Source organism: Saccopteryx leptura, chromosome 4, assembly GCF_036850995.1.
Source record: "Saccopteryx leptura isolate mSacLep1 chromosome 4, mSacLep1_pri_phased_curated, whole genome shotgun sequence".
In the NCBI taxonomy this organism is placed as follows: Eukaryota; Metazoa; Chordata; class Mammalia; order Chiroptera; family Emballonuridae; genus Saccopteryx; species Saccopteryx leptura.
This window is the reverse complement of record NC_089506.1, coordinates 198,082,225-198,104,338: the sequence shown is the minus strand read 5'-3', so window position 1 is coordinate 198,104,338 and position 22,114 is coordinate 198,082,225. Positions and strand designations below refer to the sequence as shown.

The 22,114-nt window shown below is 46.2% G+C and overlaps 1 protein-coding gene and 1 pseudogene across 1 annotated transcript in view; one reads left to right on the top strand and one right to left on the bottom strand.

Annotated features, from left to right (window-relative positions):
* The first annotated feature begins 7,908 nt into the window (after nucleotides 1-7,908).
* Nucleotides 7,909-22,114, top strand: part of TPST1 (tyrosylprotein sulfotransferase 1) — a 107,488-nt gene continuing 93,282 nt past the window's right edge. Inside the window, exon 1 of the mRNA XM_066382480.1 lies at nucleotides 7,909-8,117. The gene's annotated coding sequence lies outside the window, so the exon portion shown is untranslated. The remainder of the gene's footprint in view (nucleotides 8,118-22,114) is intronic.
* LOC136404318 (small ribosomal subunit protein uS11-like) lies at nucleotides 11,978-12,465 on the bottom strand (annotated as a pseudogene).

Genomic DNA, 22,114 nt, shown 5'->3' with positions numbered 1-22,114 from the left:
GCAGTCATATAATCTCCCTTGTCATCAGTGAAACGAGAGGATGCTTTGCTCCCGGGCTCCAGCTCAGCCCCAGTAGCTCTCTGGCTATGTTTACCCACCCAGCAGCGGGCATTTCCTGTGTCTGGGGTCTGCAGAGTGTGTGAGTGCAGCTCCTGGACTCAGGAAGCCCAGTTGGTTAGCTACAGCCTGGGCACGTGGCCCTCTCTCCCTGGCAGGAGGTGCATGAGGAGGGATTTTTGGAAGGTGCAGGAATTCCATAGCCATTTGGAAAATGCCCGCTCATAGGCTCAGCTGGATTCTCATTTTAAAATGGTGATGTGGCCGAGGGGCCTGACCTAGCCAGTTTTCCTGGATCTAGGGGTGGGGAAAGTGACGGGGCATGCTCCTTTTTTTCCCCCCTTTTCTTTAAATTGTATCATCGTTTCCTTTTTGTCTCAAATCCCTCTATTCCACAAGCTTCAAGAAAATTGTGAGGTGTCTCCTGCAGCTCATTGGTTCTTTGATGCTGTTTGCAGGTAAGTGTTTAACTTGTCCCAAGTCAGCCAGGGCTTTTGAGTCACTAAGTCAAGTGAAAGTTTACCCTCAATTTCCCATCAAGGATCTTGGGTCATAGAGCCCTCACGTAGAGTTTGTCTCCCTGCCCTTCTGGGCAGGACACTGAATGCCCCCTTATATCTAACCTGTGTCCCTCTCTGCTTTGCTCTGGTGGCCTTTATTGATAGCCACAGCTTTTGCTAATCATCTATCCATTCATTCACCCATCCATTCATTCGATTAGTACTAGAGCCTGTGCAGGGGACAGGATGGAGGCGTGGGCAGACAAGCCATCTTCTGTCATCATTATTACGGCCCTTACCCTTAAGGACTTCCTTTGTCCCCACTCTTCCACTTCCTCCCGCAGCCATGCCTATGCTCCCTGGAAGATCTCTGCTCCTGCACATGCATTTCGAAGGTAACCTGTCCTTTTCCTTTTTTATGTGTCCAACCCCCTTGCTTCTAACTCTCATTTCTAGCAGCTATGGCAGGGGTCCCCAAACTGCGGCCCCCTGAGGCCATTTATCTGGTCCCGCTGCACTTCTGGAAGGGGCACCTCTTTCATTGGTGGTCAGTGAGAGGAGCACAGGATGTAGATGCGGCGTCGCTCACGTACAGTACTACTTCCGGTGACGTGGGACGCACACGTCATGGCTCCAGAAGCGCGTCATATCACTTGTTACGGCTAGCAGTGACAAATATGGAACCGGACATTGACCATCTCATTAGCCAAAAGCAGGCCCATAGTTCCCATTGAAATACTGGTCAGTTTGTTGATTTAAATTGTTCTTTATTTTAAATATTGTATTTGTTCCCATTATGGTTTTTTACTTTAAAATAAGATATGTGCAGTGTGCATAGGGATTTGTTCATAGGGTTTTTTTTTATAGTCTGGCCCTCCAATGGTCTGAGGGACAGTAAACTGGCCCCCTGTGTAAAAAGTTTGGGGACCCCTGATCTATGGGCTGGGACAGAGAATAAAAAACTAAGACCTGGCATGGTTCTCTTCCCCAGTTTTCTATTTCTGAGGGCCTCCCTGTCCTTTCCACCTCCTACCTCCATGCCATCCTCTCTCCATGCCAGATCTGGGACTGGAAACGCCATGAAGGGAGATCTGCTGCACTTCTGTCCTTCCAAAAACCAAAGCAGAGCCAGCAGTCCCTCAAAATAAAAGTGCTGGAGGGCTGTGCTGCCTCTTTTTTTTTTTTTAAGTGAGAGAGAGAGAGAGAGAGAGAGAGACATAGAGAGGAGAGGAGAGAGATGAGAAGTATCAACTCGTAGTTGTGTCACTTTCATATGTTCTCTTCTCATATGTGCCTTGACCAGGGGGCTCCAGCCAAGCCAGTGACCCCTTAGCCAAGCCAGCAACCTTTCAGCTCAAGCCAGAGACCATGGGATCCTAGACACAATCCCATGCTCAAGCCGGCGACCCCACCCTCAAGCCGATGAGCTGCACTCAAGCCAGCGACCTTGGGTTTCGAACCTGGGACTTCAGCGTCTCAGGTTGACACTCTATCCACTGTGCCATCACTGGTCAGGCTGTGCTGCCTCTTTAGTTCACCTCAAAGCATGAACATTCCTAGGTGTGTTGCACAGAGACTTTCCTTCCAGGAGATGAGATTACTGTAATAAGGGCTCTTCATTTACCCTTGACTGGGTCTTCTTTCTGGGAGATGAATCCCCCAGGCAGAAGCTGGGCAAAGGCTGACCTAGAAATCAGTGGCTTCTGGGCTCTCACTAGGGCATCAGCACTTGGCCACTTCCTCTCTTTTCTTGGGCTTGTGGGGGCTGCCTGGGCATTTGGAATAAACAAGCTCTGAGCCCTTAGAATTGCCTGTTGGTCAGGGGGCACAGCTATCTAGGCCCTCAGGTAAGGTTATCCAAATCGGAGCTCTATCACCTGGAGGAGGTAAGTCTGGGAGGGAAAACAGATACAGAGTGTTTAGAATATGTGTACCGTACTCAATATAAGGCTTATGAAATTACACAGAGAAATACAAATGTCATGTGAACCACATGTCCATATAGGTTTCAAACAGTGAGTTTTCCAGGAGAGAGTTCTTTTCTTTAAAAAATTCCAAATTTTGCCTGACCTGTGGTGGCGCGGTGGATAAAGCGTCAACCTGGAACCCTGAGGTCGCCGGTTTGAAACCTGGGCTTGCCCGGTCAAGGCACATATGGGAGTTGATGCTTTCTGCTCCCCCCCTTCTCTCTCTCTCCCCCCCCCCTCTAAAATGAATAAATAAAATTTAAAAAAAAATTCCAAATTTTTCATTTTGACTAGGTAATCGAAGCACATGGTAGAAAACTTTAGAGTGTGTAGTGAAAACCAAGTCTCTTTCCCAAGTTCCTCAGTTTCCTCCCAGACACAACCACTGCTGCCAGTTTACTGTGCATCTATCTGGAGAGTGGCTGAAAATCACAAGCACATGTGTCCAAGCATGTGTCTACTTAAAAACACAATGGGCATATTATATGTGTGGTTTTTAACTTTATTCTTTTCACTTAAGAGTATAAGTTGGTGTCTTTTTCTTATTAGTTCCGTGAGGGAGGGGAAATGTCGCCTCCTAGTTCTTTTGGCTGGTCTAATAATCAAATTGACATGAGACAGATTAACAGGAGAAAATAAACAAGTTTAATTACATATGTACATAGGAGGAGTCCATAAGAACATGGAATAGATTAGGCAGTTGAGGTTTATACGCCATCTTGAGTTAAAGTGGTGGTGGTAGGCTTGTGGCTGGCACTTCAGAGGGGATGAAGGCAATTCAAATGTTTGGTAAACAGTTTGCTAGGCCATCTTCCACAATGGCACACAGCCCTGGCCAGACAGCTCAGATGGTGAGCGCAGGGTCTTGACACACAAAGGCTGGATTTGAGCCCCAGTCAGGGCACATACAGGAACAGATTGATGTTTCTCTCTCTCTCTCTAAAATCAATAAAAATTACAAACAAACAAATAAGCAAAACAATGACACACAGAGAGGACTTTGAGCAAAGTTCCCTCCCTGTCTATTACACACCAGTTCATATTAAACTATAATTATTTATGACAATAGCTCTTTTCCTGGAGCTAAATTCTTTTAGGCTGTTAGAGGGAGGGTCAAAGCTTCTTCCTGAGTCTTTGATTCTTAATAATAACCAGCTTAAAATAAACAATATCCCTCAAAAGGGGTATTTTGTGGTAGCAAAACTCTGCTCCCCTCAGCACATATATTTCATGGTCAAGGGGTAGATTTAGAAAGTAGAGGAAGCTTGTTCCCAAGTGACCCTGGGCTTTGCTGCAGATCAAGCTTCTGGCTGCTTCCCACAGTGTGGCCATGGGGCCACCTGAAACTGTCTTCCTCAGAGAGACATCCTGCCTGTGACAGGCAGGGAGCCAACCTCCCTGCCAGATTTCACTGAAGGGATTCGCGTCCCTTGTTCTTGCCCTTGTCTGGAATTTGTTTTCAGAGTTTAATATATGAGATGCAAGTGCTAATACCCCCACCCCACCCCATTCAGTTATTTTATTGAAGTCTTGTAGGTGGGTATTTTCTGACCAGTGCAGAGGTCAACTCAGAGACCTGCATTTCTGGCCTGTGGAGAGAGGCTGGCAAGGGCTGTGTTCGCAGGATTAATGCCCAGTGGTGCTGGCAGTGGCTTCAGTTTATCATGGTGAGCGCTTTTCTTGAAGGAGTCTGGAATGCAGTATGTGGAATGGGACATATCCCTCAATATTAAAAGCTGTTTGTATAACTTTGGGTTAATCCATAATTATCTTGTAAAGTGCAATCTCCTTTCTTCATTTTCCCTTGCTCTCTGCCTGCTGACCTTGCTTTTTCTTTTGATGAGTTTGTAATCCCCAAACCAACTTGTGTCAAATACTGTAATCTTCATTCGATTTAGGTGTTCCAAAGAAAAACAGCATAGTGCATATTTAAATTTCCTCTGATCAAATTGCTTACAGGATTTTGCCAATTGGATAAAGAAAAAGACAAAGTTAGATATATTGAACCCTTGTTCTTAGAGAGGCACCATAGGCAGGGGCTTTAGGAGGTTTGTTATCTCAGCTGACCTTTTAAAAAGTAACAGCTTTATTGAGGTATAATTCACATACATGTACTATACAATTCATCTACTTAAAGTACACAACTTAGTGGGGTTTTTTATTTTATTTTTTTTATTTTTCCAAAGTTAGAAGTGGGGAGGCAGTCAGACAGACTCCTGCATGTGCCTGACCGGGAGCCACCTGGCATGCCCACCAGGGGGCGATGCTCTGTCTATCTGGGGCTTTGCTTTGCAGCAATGAGAGCCATTCTAGCGCCTGAGGCGGAGGCCATGGAGCCATCCTCAGCGCCCGGGACAACTTTGCTCCAATGGAGCTTTGACTGCAGGAGGGGAAGAGAGAGACAGAGAGGAAGGAGAGGGGGATGGGTGGAGAAGCAGATGGGCACTTCTCCTGTGTGCCCTGACTGGGAATCGAACCTGGGACTTCCACACGTGGGGCCGACCTTCTACTGCTGAGTCAACTAGCCAGGGCCAGTGGTTTTTAATCATTAAATTGTGAAACCATCCCACAGTCGGTTTTCGAACATTTTCATCAATCACCCCAAAAGAAATCCCATACCCATTAGCAGTCACTTCCTATTTTCCCCCAATCCCCTGAGCCTAGAAGGCATCCCCAAACTATGGCCCGCGGGCCGCATGCGGCCCCCTGAGGCCATTTATTTGGCCCCCCACCACACTTCTGGAAGGGGCAACTCTTTCATTGGTGGTCAGTGAGAGGAGCACTGTATATGGCGACCCTCCAACGGTCTGAGGGACAGTGAACTGACCCCCTGTGTAAAAAGTTTGGGGACCCCTGGAAGGCATCCACTAATCTTTCAGTCTGTATAGATCTGCCTATTCTGAATATTTCACTTAAATAGATTCATACTATATGTGGTCTTTTGTGACTAGCTTATTTCACTTACCATATTTTCAAGATTCATCACATCGTAGCATGTATCAGAACTTTATTCCTTTTTATAGCTGAATAAGATTTTATTGTATGGGTATGGCATATTTAATTTATTCATTAATCAGCTGGTCGACATCTGGCTTCTTTCCATTTTATTGGCTATGATGAATAATGCTGTTATGAACATTTGTGTGCAAGTTTTTGTATGGACCTCATTTGATCTTTATCTTTAAAGCAAATCTCTAAGGTACATAGTCTACAGATAATAGAACTTCTAGGGTGGTAGACAGCAAGTTTGGACACAGCTGTTAGATGCCTAAGTGCATGTTTTCTCCAATCTATGTTCACAGAGTTGAAAGAATTGCTTTGACAGAATCTGGTGTGGATATGACTGCAGGAAGTGTCAACGTTAAAAATAAAAATGTTAGTTTACCAGCAAAATGGATTTATTCAGGAATAGTAGAGGGATTGTGTGTGGCCAGTAGTTGCAGCCACCGTGGCCATGCACATACAGGTTCTCATTGGATTTGGACAGACGGTAAAGAAACAGTGGAGCCAAGAAATGGTGAGCCATTCTTTATTAAAGTCTTGCGCCAGCTGACCAGCAAACACACAGGGAAAACACTTCTCTCTTCATTCATTCAGAGCTCACAAACCTACTGACACATTATCTGGTTCCACAACCAGGAGAATCTTCTCTGGTTTCTCCCAATATCAAAGACCCCACCAGTCTTAGTGGAGCTCGCAAAAGCCCCTCACCTCTGGTTCCCATCTGCACCCCTTCTCTCTCTCTCTCTGCACAAACGGGCTTCTTCCTCAGCACCCTGCGTTCTCCTTCTAACATTAGCAAGACAATGGCCCTTCCCAAGTAGGAAGGTAATTGGCAATTTCACAGAGCACATACTTGGCAATGGCCAGCACCATTTTTTAAATTCCTTTTATTTATTTATTTATTCAATTTTAGAGAAAGGAGAGAGAGAGAGAGAGAGAGAGAGAGAGAGAGAGATACGGGCGGAGGAGCAGGAAGCATCAATTCCCATATGGGCCTTGATGAGGCAAGCCCAGGGTTTCGAAGCAGCGACCTCAGCATTTCAGGTTGATGCTTTATCCACTGCGCCACCACAGGTCAGGCCCAGTGCCATTTTTTTAACACTAAAAATGAGCAAACTAAAAAAATACAAATTTTACAAACTCATTTGCCCAACAGATGGCAATTGAGGACATGCAAGCTATAGCAAACCACAGGTAAGAGAAAAAGGAGAACCTTATAAAGGAGGTTGGGCCCTGGCAGGGTAGCTCAGATGGTTGGCCTGGTCAGGATGTGCCACCCTTGTACCTTTTCGCTGGGTCAGGGCACATGCAAGAATCAACCAATGAATGCCTAAATGAGAAGAACAACAAATCAATGTTTCTCTCTCCCTCTTTCTCTCTCTCTCAAATCAATAAATAAAATTTGGCGGGGGGGGGGGTATGGGAAGGAAATTGAGAAAGGATGCTGTGAAGGAAAGTAAATTGGAGGAGTGCCACAGTTCAGGGTGATGATGGCTATTCATTGGCTGGGCTGTTTGTTGCTGGGTAAGAAGAAAAATCTTCCTCCTGCTGCAGTAGTCAAGTAAGCTTCTTCCTTGTGAAAACCGTTAGCTTCCTCTTCTGCAAGCCTGCAAGATGCAATGAGTGGTCAGTACCCAAACACACCCTCTTCAGGGTCTCCTGCCTTCGTTTTAAATGAGATTTCCTTTATTCATTTTCACAGAAGGAATGATAAACACGAACAGTTAATTTTCAGTTCCTCTCCCTACCTCTCTCTTCCCACGCTGCTCTTTTCTCTTTTTTCAGTTTTCACTTCTTTCTTTCAGGGATCAGTTCCCCTTCTCCTGTAGTAGGGGCAGAATTTACTCCCTCGTTTACACTTTTGTGTGGTATGTAATATTGTTGAAATCTGCATCTGTGAGTTATCTCCAATGAGAAAAAAAGCCCCTCTGCTAGTAGCGGGCCCAGGGCTGGTATCTGAAGCAGTGGGCAGAGAAGGGGGCCTTCCGGGAAAAAAACTTGTTTTCTTGCCCCATCCAGGGTTTCACGGATGAAGGCTACCTATATGAAGTGTTGGGGCTACTCGCCTCCACCCAGGCCACGCTCGCCGTTGCTCGGGCAACAACCCGTCCAGGCAGGTGGCGCCCCGGGAGTCCCTGCGAGGAGGTCGCACAGGCAGGGACGAGGGGGCATTCGTCTGACCGCAACGTCAGAGCCACCTCCGCCCCTCAGCGCCTGCGGGACGCGGTGCGATTCGGAGCCCCGCCTCCCTCGGTGGGGAGCCTGCGGAACCCACGAATCAGAGTGGCTGACACATCGCCCGGGCCGGGCGCCAGGCAACCAATCCCCGCAGGCGTGTGATCCCGAGCCCGCCCGGGAGGCTGGAGGCAAGCACTGAGGCGGCAACAGCGGGAGTCGCTGTTGAGGCGGCCGCGGGCGCGGGTCGCGTCGGCGCTGCTCCGCGGGGCCGGGCTGGGCTGGCGGCCGCTGGCGCCTGGCCGTGAGGGCGGGCTCCCCGAGCAGGCGGAATGGCCCCCACCTAGGGCGGTGGGAGAAGCGGCGGAGCCCAGGATGCTGGGGAGGCGGCGCGGCGGCTCCTCGCTCATGCCAGGTAAGGGGGACGCCGCGCTCGCTGCGGCCCCGCCGCCCGCCCGCCGCCGCCCACCTGGCTCCGAATCCCGGCCGGCTCCGTCCGGGCATCCCTTGGCCCCGCGTCGCCTCTGCCCGCCCGCACATCTGCCCGTCTGCCCCCGGGCAGCTGCCAGCCCCGCCCCCCAGGCGCGGCGCCCCGCGCAGTGGCCGGGCGGGCCCCTGCCGGCACCCCTTCCCCCAGCCCAGCCTTTCCGGGTCTCGGGCTCCTCGGTCGCCAGGCTTGCCCTCCCGGGAGTCGGCCTCCCGCCGCCTCCCCGCTTCTCCCCTCCCTTTTGGCGGCGCTGACATCGCGTCCCAGTCCCCGGGTGCCTTCCGGGGATGAGACCGCCATCCCACCGGGGTCGGACTTTTGCCCTCACCTCTCTCTACCGGGGCTTCGCTTCTGCAGACTCACCCCCATCCTTGCCCCTTACACCTGTAGTCTCTAAATCTGCTCCCTGTCCCCACCCAGGTTCTATGGGTCTTGCCCATCTGCTTCCAGATGCGTTCGTTTCCAAGCTCACCTCTGCTCCCTCACTTCATCAGCCACCGTGGCTAACACTTCTTCTTTTACACTTTAAACCTTCAGACACTTAAATACTCTCCTGCATGCCAGATCTATAATTTTGACATCGTAATTCATCTTTAAGTGAGCTGCCGCCGTAATATGGAAACTACCTTGCCCGGAGTCTGGCACACAGTAGGCCTGGCACGTGGTTGATGCTCACACTCGTTAGTCGTTTAGATCTCCTTCCAGGCCTTGGTGCTTACTCTCCAGACGGTGTTGCAAGTGGTCCAGTATCCAGCGGGATTACTCACCATCTGAAGGGTGGTATGGGTGATGGCAGGATGAATTAGTGAACTCCAAGTGTGATAAAGAGATTTGATTGTCAGTTATGAACTCACTGCGTTTATTCGGAAGAACTGAATAAATCTTTTGTGCTATGTATTTTTATATTTTATTTTATATGTATTGTTTTATACTATTTGATATTTATAGGATTTATCAGTGATATGTGAGCTTTGCAATATAATTACCCCGTTACTTCCCTCCTTCCCATCCCCTTCCTTTTTTAGGGAAGAAAGAGCCCCTAGCTCAGAGCTGAAATAGCATTGTATGTAAGAAATGTTTAATGTGTTTATCTCTCAGCTGGACAGTCCAGCCCTGTGGTAAATTTTCATCCTTTTAAGAGTTTGGAGGAATCAGGTTTAGATTTTTTGAAATCAACTGCTGACGGGATCAAGAATGCTTAGGAGTGAGGGTCCTGACAAGTTCTCTAGGAGTGAAAGATTAATTACAGCCCCACCCCCACCCCCAACACACTCTTTCTGGCTATCAGAGGAAATAGCTGTAGTCCATTTTCCAAAGAGTAACATAAATTTGACTTTTTAAATTCTAAAAGCAGTGTTACTGGCCTCAAGCCATTCTTGCCACATTTGCTGCGATGGTCTCCAAGCCTGGATGAATCAAACTCTTGGCTGTTTTCCTGCTCCTGGGATCCCCAGAGCAGGCTGGGGAAGATCGTGTAACTGAGCTGCCGGTGCTATTCCAGATTCCAAACTTCACTTTCGTTGCCTGGACATGCTTTGACTTACCCCCTAGCTTCCTCTTTATGTACTAAAAACCTAAAAAACTAGATTTGTTTTACCATTTTCCGTAACTCTTTGCCCTGCCCCTGACTTCTTTTTACTGCTTTTTGCCTCTTGCTTCACAGAAGAAATTTGTGGGCATGAGCCCTGAACTCTTAAGGGTCTGCATTTTCCTGTGTGCCTGTACCTATCTGATTTCTCATCTCTCCTTGTATCGGAGTAAGCCCTCCTGTCTAAGGCTAACACCTCTGTTCTCCCTCTATATTCTCATTTTTTCTCAGGTTGCTACCGTCCAAAACAAAAATAAAAACCTTCCCTTAATGCTTCCTTTTTTTTTCTTTCTTGGATTAGCATAGTATTCTTTAAAGTTTCATTTTTGGTTCTTTTTTCTGTTCTAATTTCTTTTCTGGTTAAAATTTCTTTCATGGCTTCAAATGGCACCTATCTATATATTTATGATTTTCAAAGATGTATATCCAGTTCCTATTTTTCTTGAACTTCAGGTGTACCATATTTTTCTGTTGGTTAAATATACTTGGATACTTGATACTTTAAACTTGGTTATCTTTTCCTTTCTTTCCCCTCTACTTATAGCCTCCTCAAGCACATATACAAACGCTCCTCCTATTTTAAGGTCTTTACCCTAGGCCTAGAAAACTTAGAATCATCTTCTTCTCTCCAGACAATAAGTCCATCATAGATCATATTGTTCCTACCTGAAATCTCTTTTTTTCTCTCCTCATTGCCAGAAAATCGGTTGAGGTCTACACTATGTTTTTTCCTAATCAGTTGGTCATTTACAACTGAGGCAGCACTTTAAAACCTCGGGAACTTTTAAAGAGTAAGGATAAGGAGATCAAGGTAACCATAGGAATTCTGATTCAGTTGGTCTGGTATAGGGCAAGACCTTGTCATTTAAAAAATGCTTCCTGGCCCTGGCCGGTTGGCTCAGTGATAGAGCATCGGCCTGGCGTGCAGAAGTCCCGGGTTCGATTCCCGGCCAGGGCACACAGGAGAAGCGCCCATCTGCTTCTCCACCCCTCCCCCTCTCCTTCCTCTCTGTCTCTCTCTTCCTCTCCTGCAGCTGAGGCTGCATTGGAGCAAAAATGGCCCGGGCGCTGGGGATGGCTCCTTGGCCTTTGCCCCAGGCGCTAGAGTGGCTCTGGTCGAGACAGAGCGACGCCCTGGAGGGGCAGAGCATCGCCCCCTGGTGGGCGTGCCGGGTGGATCCTGGTCGGGCGCATGCGGGAGTCTGTCTGACTGTCTCTCCCCGTTTCCAGCTTCAGAGAAATACCAAAAAAAAAAAAAAAAAAATGCTTCCTATGTGATGGTAATATGCAGCTAATGCCGATAACTGGGCTGAGAGCTCAAAGAGGAAGCGAATAGAACCTTAAGGAACTATAATATTTATTTAACTCAGCCTTTAAATCTCAGAATGAATGTCACTTTTGTTGGCATTGTTAGTTGCTTACTTTCCTGGTACTTTGTACATGTACATTATTAAAGTGAATGTACCGGTTATTACATTTTATCTAAATTATTTCTCATGGATCCATTTTTCATCAAGACCGGGAATTCCTTGAGGTCTGGGACTTTGCCCAAAGATAAACTACTGTTTCTTCTACATTACACACTACATTTCTGTCACCAAATACACTGCTCACAAAAATTAGGGGATATTTTATCACTTCATATTCATTTTGAAATATCCCCTAATTTTTGTATATGTGGGTTTTCCCCTTACGTTAAGCAATTCTCCAACTCTTCAGACACTAACTGGGTGGCCTATAATTTAACTCAGTTATGACACCAACTACTTAAAGTTAGTACAGACTGCACAGATGAAGGACTCAGTCCCACAAGACTGTGCCTCACTTCAGACGGCACTTGAGAGTTCCAGATTGTGACCTGTACTTTATACCAACTGGCTATGAATTGAGGGTTTCCACAGCCCCTTCTCAGGTTGATAATTTTCCGACAGAACTCAGAAAAGGTCTTTACTTGTTATTACTCATTTATTATAAAGGCTGCAATTCAATAATAGCCAAATGGAAGAGAGGCAGAGGGCAAGGTGTATGGGAAGGGGCATGGAGTTTCCGTGCCTTCTCTGGGCACGCCATCCTGCGAGCATATCGATGTGTTCACCTGTCCAGAAGTTCCAAAACCCTTCAGTTAGTGTTTTTTGTTTTGTTTTTTTTGTTGACACAAAGGCAGTTTATTAACAGAAAACTGTAAGTTGTGGAGCTCTGTTCAGAGACGGTGACCCCCCTGCCTGCGGGTACTGTTGGAGGGGATGGGAGTGACGTCCTCAATTCGTCCGATATTCATTCCTGAGCGGGCAAGAGCTCTGAGAGCTGACTGAGCCCCTGGTCCTGGGGTCTTGGTCCTATTTCCTCCCGTGGCCCGGAGTTTGATGTGAAGAGCAGTGATGCCCAGCTCTTTGCACCTCTGGGCCACATCCTGGGCAGCCAACATGGCAGCATAAGGAGAGGACTCATCTCGGTCAGCCTTTACCTTCATGCCGCCAGTCACACGGCAGATGGTTTCCTTGCCAGAAAGATCAGTGACACATGGACAAAAGTATCATTGAAGGAAGCAAAGATGTGGCAGACACCGAACACATTTTCCTCTTCAGCCACCTGAGGTCCAAGGCTGATGACCTGTTCTTCCTTCTTTTCCTTCCCCTGCGCGGTGCCATTACTTCGCGTCCCGTCCACACTCCTCCACCGGAAACTCATTAGTGTTTTTATGGAGGCTTTATTATACAGGCCTAATTGATTAGATCATTGGCCACTGGTAATCTACAGACCCTTTCTCCTCTGCGGTCAGGGGTTGGTTCCTTTGCACCCAGCCCGCCTCCCTCCAAGGTGTGGTTGAAAGGGGCTTATTATGTATAACAAAAGATGCTCCGCTCATCTCTATCAAGAAATTCCAAGGATTATGAGATCTGTTCTAGGAACTAGGGATGAAGACCTAATATACAGGGGTGGACTAAAGTAGGTTTACAGTTGTAATACAAATAAATAATACAGCCTAACTGGTGGTGGCACAGTGGATAGAGTGTCGAAGTAGGTGCTAAGGTTAAAGGTTCGAAACCCCGAGGTCACCGGCTTGAGTGCAGGCTCACCAGCTTGAACGTGGGGTTGCTGGTTGAGCATGGGATCATTGACATGATCTCATGGTCACTGACTTGAGCCCAAAGGTCACTGGCTTGAAACCCAAGGTCTCCAGCCAGGGATCTGGCTCTGCTGGAGCCCCCCCCCACCCCCCCATCAAGGCATGTATGAGAAACAATAAATGAACAACTAAAGTGCTGCAACTATGAGTTGGTGCTTCTCATTTCTCCCTTCCTGTCTTTCTCAAAAAAAACAAACAAATAATACAATAATTAAGTAACAATACAAGAATAAATTCATGTACTCACAAATGTAGACCTGGTTTAACCCACCTGTATATTCTATTTGTAATTATTTCACAATATCACAATGCCTTATTTATCTTTTTGTCACTGCCTTGTACAGTACTTGTTATATTTCAGAAACTTGATTAAATATTGGTTGAATAAATCAGTTTAGTAAATAATGTAAAACATCTTTTTTTTTTTTTTTTTACAGAGAGAGGGATAGACAGGGACAGACAGACAGGAACAGAGAGAGATAAGAAGTATCAATAATCAGTTTTTCATTGTGACACCTTAGTTGTTCATGGATTGCTTTCTCATATGTGCCTTGACCGGGGGCCTTCAGCAGACCGAGTAACCCCTTGGCTCGAGCCAGCGACCTTGGGTCCAAGCTGGTGAGCTTTTTTTTTCTCTTTATTTCTCAAACCAGATGAGCCTGCGCTCATGCTGGCAATTTCGGGGTCTCGAACCTGAGTCCTCCGCATCCCAGTCCGATGCTCTATCCACTGCGCCACCGCCTGGTCAGGCAAAACAGATCTTTTTTTTGTTTGTTTGTTTTTTCTTAAAGGTCACATATTATATGATTCCCTTTATTTATTTTTATATATATGTATTTTTACACAGACAGAGAGAGGGATAGATAGGGACAGACAGACAGGAATGGAGAGAAATGAGAAGCATCAATTATCAGTTTTTCGTTGCGACACCTTAGTTGTTCATTGATTGCTTTCTCATATGTGCCTTGACCATGGGCCTTCAGCAGACTGAGTAACCCCTTGCTCGAGCCAGAGACCTCGGGTCCAAGATGGTGAGCTTTTGCTCAAACCAGATGAGCCCGTGCTCAAACTGGCGACCTCGGGGTCTCGAACCTGGGTCCTCGGCATCCCAGTCCTACGCTCCATCCACTGCGCCACCACCTGGTCAGACAAAAACAGATCTTAGATTGATTGTTTTGTAAGCTGACCAGTTACAGTTTCTTGGCTGCTTGACAGGTCACTCATATTTGCACATTTATTCTTTTTTTTTTCTACCACCCCAAGTCAGGCCTCCAGCCATCACTATTTATCCCCTCATATTCTCCCCCACCTCCTCCCATTCCCTTCCTCCCCATTAGCAATCGCCACACTGTTGTCTGTGTCCATAAGTTTTTACTCTTTGTTTTTTTTTTTTGCTTAACCCCTCCCTCATGCAAGCTCACCCACACCACGACAACTGTCAGCCTGTTCTCTTTCTATGATTCTGTCTCTGTTTTGCTTGTTAGTTCATTTTGTTCATTAGATTTCATATAATTGAAGTTGTTACTTGCCTTTCTCTGCCTGGCTTATTTCACTTAGCATAATGATTTCCAGGTCCATCAATGCTGTTGCAAAGGGTAAAATTTTCTTTTTCATGACCAAGTAGTAGTCCGTTATGTAAATGTACCACAGCGTTTTTATCCACTCATCTACTGATGGGCACTTTGGCTGCTTCCAAATCTTGGCTATTGTAAATAATGCTGCACAGTCATTCTTGCCTCTTGAGTGTTTTATTCATTTACTTACATTTAATGTAATTACTAGTCCATTGGGATTTACATTTGCCATCCTATTTTTTCTGTGTCTTATGTCTTTTAGTTTTTCTTTTTTTCTTTTTTTGTATTTTTCTGAAGCTGGAAACAGGGAGAGACAGTCAGATAGACTCCCGCATGCGCCCGACCGGGATCCACCTGGCACGCCCACCAGGGGCGACGCTCTGCCCACCAGGGGGCGATGCTCTGCCCCTCTGGGGCGTCGCTCTGCCGCGACCAGAGCCACTCTAGTGCCTGGGGCAGAGGCCAAGGAGCCATCCCCAGCACCCGGGCCATCTTTGCTCCAATGGAGCCTTGGCTGCGGGAGGGGAAGAGAGAGACAGAGAGGAAGGAGGGGGGGTGGAGAAGCAAATGGGCGCTTCTCCTGTGTGCCCTGGCCGGGAATCAAACCCGGGTTCCCCGCACGCCAGGCCGACGCTCTACCGCTGAGCCAACCGGCCAGGGTACTTTATAAAATTTATAAAGCAGAGTTAAAGCAAGTTAAAGCATATAATAATAATTACTTACCAAGTACTTTATGTTGGATTTTCGCTGTTTGGCAGAATAAATCTTTATAAAACAACTTACTATAGTTAAATCTATCTTTTTATTTATATTTTGGTTGCTCCGTTACTGCCCACCATGAAAGCTGGAACGCCCTCTAGTGGGCGGTAGGGACCAGGTTGACTACCACTGATCTAGTTCCTTGTATTTCATTGAATTTAGGATGTTTTCAGCCATTTATTTATATAAATTTAATTTTTCCTTCTTTCTGTCTTCACTGGGATTTTTTTTTTTTTTTTTTTTTCTTCATTTTTCTGAAGCTGGAAACAGGGAGAGACAGTCAGACAGACTCCCGCATGCGCCCGACCGGGATCCACCCGGCACGCCCACCAGGGGCGGTGCTCTGCCCCCCAGGGGCGATGCTCTGCCCATCCTGGGCGTCGCCATATTGCGACCAGAGCCACTCTAGCGCCTGAGGCAGAGGCCACAGAGCCATGCCCAGCGCCCGGGCCATCTTTGCTCCAATGGAGCCTTGGCTGCGGGAGGGGAAGAGAGAGACAGAGAGGAAAGCGCGGCGGAGGGGTGGAGAAGCAAATGGGCGCTTCTCCTATGTGCCCTGGCCGGGAATCGAACCCGGGTCCTCCGCACGCTAGGCCGACGCTCTACCGCTGAGCCAACCGGCCAGGGCATTCACTGGGATTTTTTAATGCATATTTTGGTATATTTGATATCTTATAGGTTGAGGCTCAGTTCATTTTGATTATTTTTATTTCTGTTCTTCAGAACAGAAAATTGATCTATTAAGTTTGCTGATTTTTCTGCTAGCTTAAGTCTGCTGTTGAGCCCCACTAGTGAGTTTGTCATTTCAGTTATTGTATTTTTCAACTCTAGAATTTCTCTTTGGTTCTTTCTTTTGTAAAAAAATAATTTTTATTTCTAATGATATTCCCTATTGGTGAGAATTAATTCTCATAATTAATAAATTATTTAGATGTGGTCTTCTTTAGTTCTTTGAACATATTTACAATAGCTTATTTAAAGGTTTTGTTGCCTGACCTGTGGTGGTGCAGTGGATAAAGCGTTGACCTGGAATACTGAGGTCACCGGTTCAAAACCCTGGGCTTGCCTGGTCAAGGCGTATATGGGAGTTGATGCTTCCTGCTCCTTCCCCCTTTCTCTCTCTCTCTCTCTCTCTCTCTCTCTCTCGTTCTAACTCTCTCTCCTCTCTAAAATGAATAAATAAAAAAAAATTAAAAAGGTTTTGTCTAGTAAGTCCAACATTTGGGCTTCCTCAGGGATAGTTTCTATTGATGCCCTTTTCCTGCCTCGAGTGTCTTGTGAGTCCACTGTTCGACCAGGCTAAACTGTGCTGACTGGGCTTTGCTATTCTCGGGACATTTTCCTGAGGGTTAAGTGACAGATCTCTGGGTTTCGCTGGCCTGCCCCTCAGAGCCTGTGATGTGCTGTTACTCCTACATGCGGGCGCTCACCAGCAGGTCGTGTTTTCGGGCCTTAGGGTCCTCAGTTGGCTTCTCTCCCTGCCAGCACACAGCGTTCAGAGGCCACACGAGAGGAGGTTGTTGCTGGGAGGACACATGCATCTGCTGTCTGAGCCTCAGCCCACCTTGGCTTTGCAGCTGCCTGTGTGTCTGTGTGTGGGCAATATTTTCTTGTTTCTTTGTGTGTCTCATAGTTTTTTGTTGAGTAATTGACACTAATATTATGTGGCTACTGTGGAAATCAAAATCATCTCCTCCAAAGTTTGTTGTTGCTTCTATTTGTTTTGTTACTTTTTGTGTCTAACTGTGTCAAGTCTGTATTCTTTGTCCTGTGTAATCCCTGAAGTGTCTGTTAGTCTAGTGGTCATCTAGATTTCCTTAAATGTCTTGAAATCACAAGTCTCCGAGCCTCTGCTGAGAGGCTGTGTGTGTGTGTGTGTGTGTGTGTGTGTGTGTGTGTGTGTATTTTGGCTCTCTTCATGTACCAGAAGTTTACATTGGGCCTTAGCTCTCACTTCCTGTTTGTACAGAACATCAAGGTTTGCCAGAGGTGAGAGGTGAGGGCCTTTCCAGGTCTTTCCTGGGCATTTGCAAGCCTTCTAGATTCTCAAGAATATATTGGAACTTTTCTAAGCCCTGTATATACAACTCATTTCTCAGTTTTTTAAGTTTTTGATCAATGTCTTTTTGCCCCAACTATGATTGTCACTGCAGACAGCTAATTAAACAATTTTCTCAGCTTCTGGTCAAGATGGTAAAGTAGGTAAAAGCTGTGCTCACCTCCTCTCATGACCACCTCAGAATTACAACTAAACTATAGAACAACCACCATTGAGAAGCACTTGAGGACTAACTCAACAGAACTCTTATAACTAAGAGTATAAAGCAGAAACTTAAGTCAAGACTGGTAGGAGGGGCAGAGATATGAAATGGGCTGGTTCCACACCCATACCTGGCATTTAAGAACTGGGAGGGATAGTGTGGCTGCAGAGGTCCCCCTTGAGTTAGGCGTTGATCCCCACACTGAGCTCTTCAGTCCAGAGCACCAGTGCTGGGAACAGGAGTCCCCACGGCATCTGGCTGTGAAAATCAGCAGGGATTTCACCTGGGTGAGGTGGAGGGCTGCTGGAGTCCCAGGCATTCCTTACTTGGTGGCAGACATACTCATTTTGAGTTCCATTGCTGGGCAGCAGCTCAAAAAGCATTAGGGACATATGGGAGGGACTGCATTGTCTGGTTTTAGGGACAGGGCTGGAGGGGAAGCTCTCAATCATTTTGTTCCTTTGTTGAACCTTTCCCCTATAAAGCCAGCAAGTGCAGGCAGACTAAATCTGAGTGTCCACCAAACTCCCCACACTCTGTGATTCCCTGAGAACCCACCCTATCCAACTCATGCACAGGCTGAACCTCTCTCAGTGGCTATTACAAGTGGTAGCCTTGGTCCATGCCTTGGACTTCCCTAAAATCTCTCAAAGGTTCACAAACCACAAGCAGCACCTGGCCTCTGCATACCCTGTACGTCTTGTTAAGTGGTTCTCAGTCTGGCACTAGTGGCAGCCAGCCTTGGTTGGCAGCATTGCCTTTCGTGGGCACCTCCAAGCCTAGCACAGGCAGCTAGCAATTACAGATCACTTTGTAGCTCCTATGGTGTCCCCATGCCAGGCACAAACAGCAGCTAATCTAGGCCTGCACCAGAGCCCCTCTAAGAGGCCTCAGAATCAATAAATCCAGTGATGAGTTTCAGATCACACAAGAGTACTACCTAGTTAGCTCTACAAACAACATACCCAAGTGGGTGGATTCAGTAGGCACCAGAGCTCCACAGTAGTGAAATCCACTTCATGGAGTCAGCCCCCACACAACAGCTCAACCATTGTACTAATGGCCAGTCCTTAAAGTCAGTCAGCATAAGGGTGAATTCCATCCACTGATGTGACAATAGCAAATAAGGCTATACTACAACAGGCAGGCACACATAACCCACACAAAGGACACCCCTGGAGTACCTAGCTCAGATGATCAGGGAGACTGTGCCATTGGGCCACTCAGGACACCTAATACATAAGGCCACCCTGCCAAGCCTGGGAGACTTAGCAGATGTACCTACTATATAGAAACAAATACAGGCAGCCAAAATGGGGAAACAGACATGTCCCAGATGAAAGGACAAGAAAAATATCTAGAAAAAGAACTAAACAAGGCCCTGGCCAGTTGGCTCAGTGGTAGAGTGTTGACCTGGTTTGTGGATGTCCTGGGTTTGATTCCCAGTCAGGGCACACAGGAGAAGCGCCCATCTGCTTCTCCACCCCTCCCCCTCTCCTTTTTCTGTCTCTCTCTTCCCCTCCTGTAGCCATAGCTCAGTTGGAGCAAGTTGGCCCCGGGTGCTGAGGATGGCTCCATGGTCTACCCACGGTGCTAAGATAGCTTGGTTGCTGAGTTACAGAGCAATGGCCCCAGTGGGCAGAGCATCGCCCTTTAGTGGGCTTGCTGGGTGGATCCTGTTTGGGGCGGATGCAGGAGTCAGTCTCTCTGCCTCCCCGCTTCTCACTTAAGAAAAATGAAAAAAAAAAAGTAAATAAACAAAATGGAGGGAAGTAGTACTGCAGTCTACGAGATGCAGAATTCAAAACACCTGGTTGTAGTGAATTTAGGGGAAGAATGGATGAACTCAGTGAGAACTTCCAACAGAGAGATATAAACATAAAAAAGGACCAGTCAGAAGAGAAGAATACTATAAATGAAATGAATACATTAGATGGAATCAACAGCAGAGTAGATGAAGCAGAGGATTGAATCAATGATTTGGAATATAACGTAGCAGAAAACACCCAATCAGAACAACAAAAAGAAAAAAGAATTAAAAAGAACAAGGATAGTTTAAAAGGGCCTCTGTGATAACATCAAGCATACCAACATTCACATCATAGGGGTTCCAGAAGGAAAAGAGAGAGCAAGGGATTAAAAACCTGTTTGAAGGGATAATAACTAACAGAGTTCCAAAGAGGCCCACACCAGGACACATAATTAAAATGCCAATGTTAAAGACAAACAGAGAATCTTAAAAGCAGCAAGAGAAAAGGAGTTATGTTCAAGGGAGCCCTGATAAGACTGTCAGCTGATTGGCATGAAATATTCAAAGTGATGAAAAACAAGGAAACTACAACCAAGATTACTGTACCAAGCCAGGCTATCATTTAGAATGGAAGGAGAGATAAAGAGCTTCCAAGACAAAGATAAATAAATAAATAAAGGAATTTACTACCACCAAACTAATAGTACAAGAAATGTTAAAGGGACTTCTTGAAAAAGAAGAAAAGATTAAAAATATGAATTAAAAAATGGCAGTAACTATACCTATCAATAATAAGTTTAAATGTAAATGGATTACCCTATTTTTCGCTCCATAAGACACACTTGACCCTAAGACACACCTAGGGTTTTAAGGAGGAAAATAAGAAAAAAAATATTCTGAACCAAATGGTGTGCTAAAATATTTAATAAAATACCATGTTTTTCATTCCATAAGACACGTGGGCATTTTCCCCTCCACTTTTGGAGGAAAAAAAGTAGTACGTCTTATGGAGCGAAAAATATGGTAAATGCTCCCATCAAAAAACAGTGTTGCTAAGTGAATAAGAAATCAAGACCTAGGCCTGACCTGTGGTGGCACAGTGGATAAAGCGTCGATCTGGAAATGCTGAGGTCGCCGGTTCGAAACCCTGGGCTTGCCTGGTCAAGGCACATATGGGAGTTGAAGCTTCCAGCTCCTCCCCAATTCTCTCTCTCTCCCTCTCTGTCTCTCTCTCCCCCTCTCTCTCTCCTCTCTAAAAATGAATAAATAAAATAAAAATATATAAAAAAAAATCAAGACCTGGCCCTGGCCGGTTGGCTCAGCGGTAGAGCGTCGGCCTGGCGTGCGGTGGACCCGGGTTCGATTCCCGGCCAGGGCACATAGGAGAAGCGCCCATTTGCTTCTCCACCCCGCCCCCCTCCTTCCTCTCTGTCTCTCTCTTCCCCTCCCACAGCCAAGGCTTCATTGGAGCAAAGATGGCCCGGGCGCTGGGGATGGCTCCTTGGTCTCTGCCCCAGGCACTAGAGTGGCTCTGGTCGCCGCAGAGCGACGCCCCGGAGAGGCAGAGCATCGCCCCCGGTGGGCAGAGCGTCGCCCCTGGTGGGCGTGCCGGGTAGATCCCGGTCGAGCGCATGCGGGAGTCTGTCTGACTGTCTCTCCCGTTTCCAGCTTCAGAAAAAAAAAAAAAAAAAAAAAATCAAGACCTATATATATGAAATGAAACTAAAAAGTTTTTAGGAAGCAGCCTACAAAATGAAAAAACAACATAATGAATGAGAGAAGATACCTGGCAATGGTACATACAGTAAGGGGTTAATATACAGAATTTATAAGAAACTCTTACAGCTTAGCACCAAAAAGACAATCTAAGTAAAAAATGGGCAGAGGACCTGAATAGATAGTTCTCCAAAGGACATATTGATGCCCAAAAGACATGAAAAGATGCTCAATGTCATACTAATTATCAGAGAAATGGAAATAAAAACCACAATGAGATATCATCACATACCTGTCAGAATGGCTATTATCAATAAATCAACAAACAATAAGTATTGGTTGAGGAATATAGGGAACCCTTGTGCACTGTTGGGATTGCACATTGGTGCAGCCGCTATGGAAAACAGTATAGAGGCTCCTCAAAAAGTTAAAGATAGAATTACCTTATGACTCAGCAATTCCTTTTCTGGGTATTTATTTGAAGAAGTTTAAAACACTTATTCAAAAAAGATACATGCGCCTGACCAGGCGGTGGCGCAGTGGATAGAGCGTTGGACTGGGATGCAGAGGACCCAGGTTCGAGACCCCGAGGTCGCCAGCTTGAGCGTGGGCTCATCTGGTTTGAGCAAAAGCCCACCAGCTTGGACCCAAGGTCTCTGGCTCCAGCAAGGGGTTACTCAGTCTGCTGAAGGCCCGCGGTCAAGGCACATATGATAAAGCAATCAATGAACAACTAAGGTGTTGCAATGCACAATGAAAAACTAATGATTGATGCTTCTCATCTCTCTTCGTTCCTGTCTGTCTGTCCCTGTCTATCCCTCTCTCTGACTCATTTTCTGTCTCTGTAAAAAATAAAATTAAAAAAAAAAGGATACATGCATTTTTATATTCACTGCAGCATTGTTTACAATAGCTAAGGTATGGAAGCAACCTAAGTGTCTACTATACACACACAATGGAATATTACTTGGACATAAAGAGAATGAAATCTTACCATTTGTGACAACATGAGTGGACCCAGCGGCTATTGAAATAAGTCAAACAGAGAAAGACAAATACCATATGATTTCACTTATGTGTGGAATTAAAAAAACCCAAAATGGACAAACAGAAGAGAAACAAATTCATAGCTCAGAGAACAGACTGATAG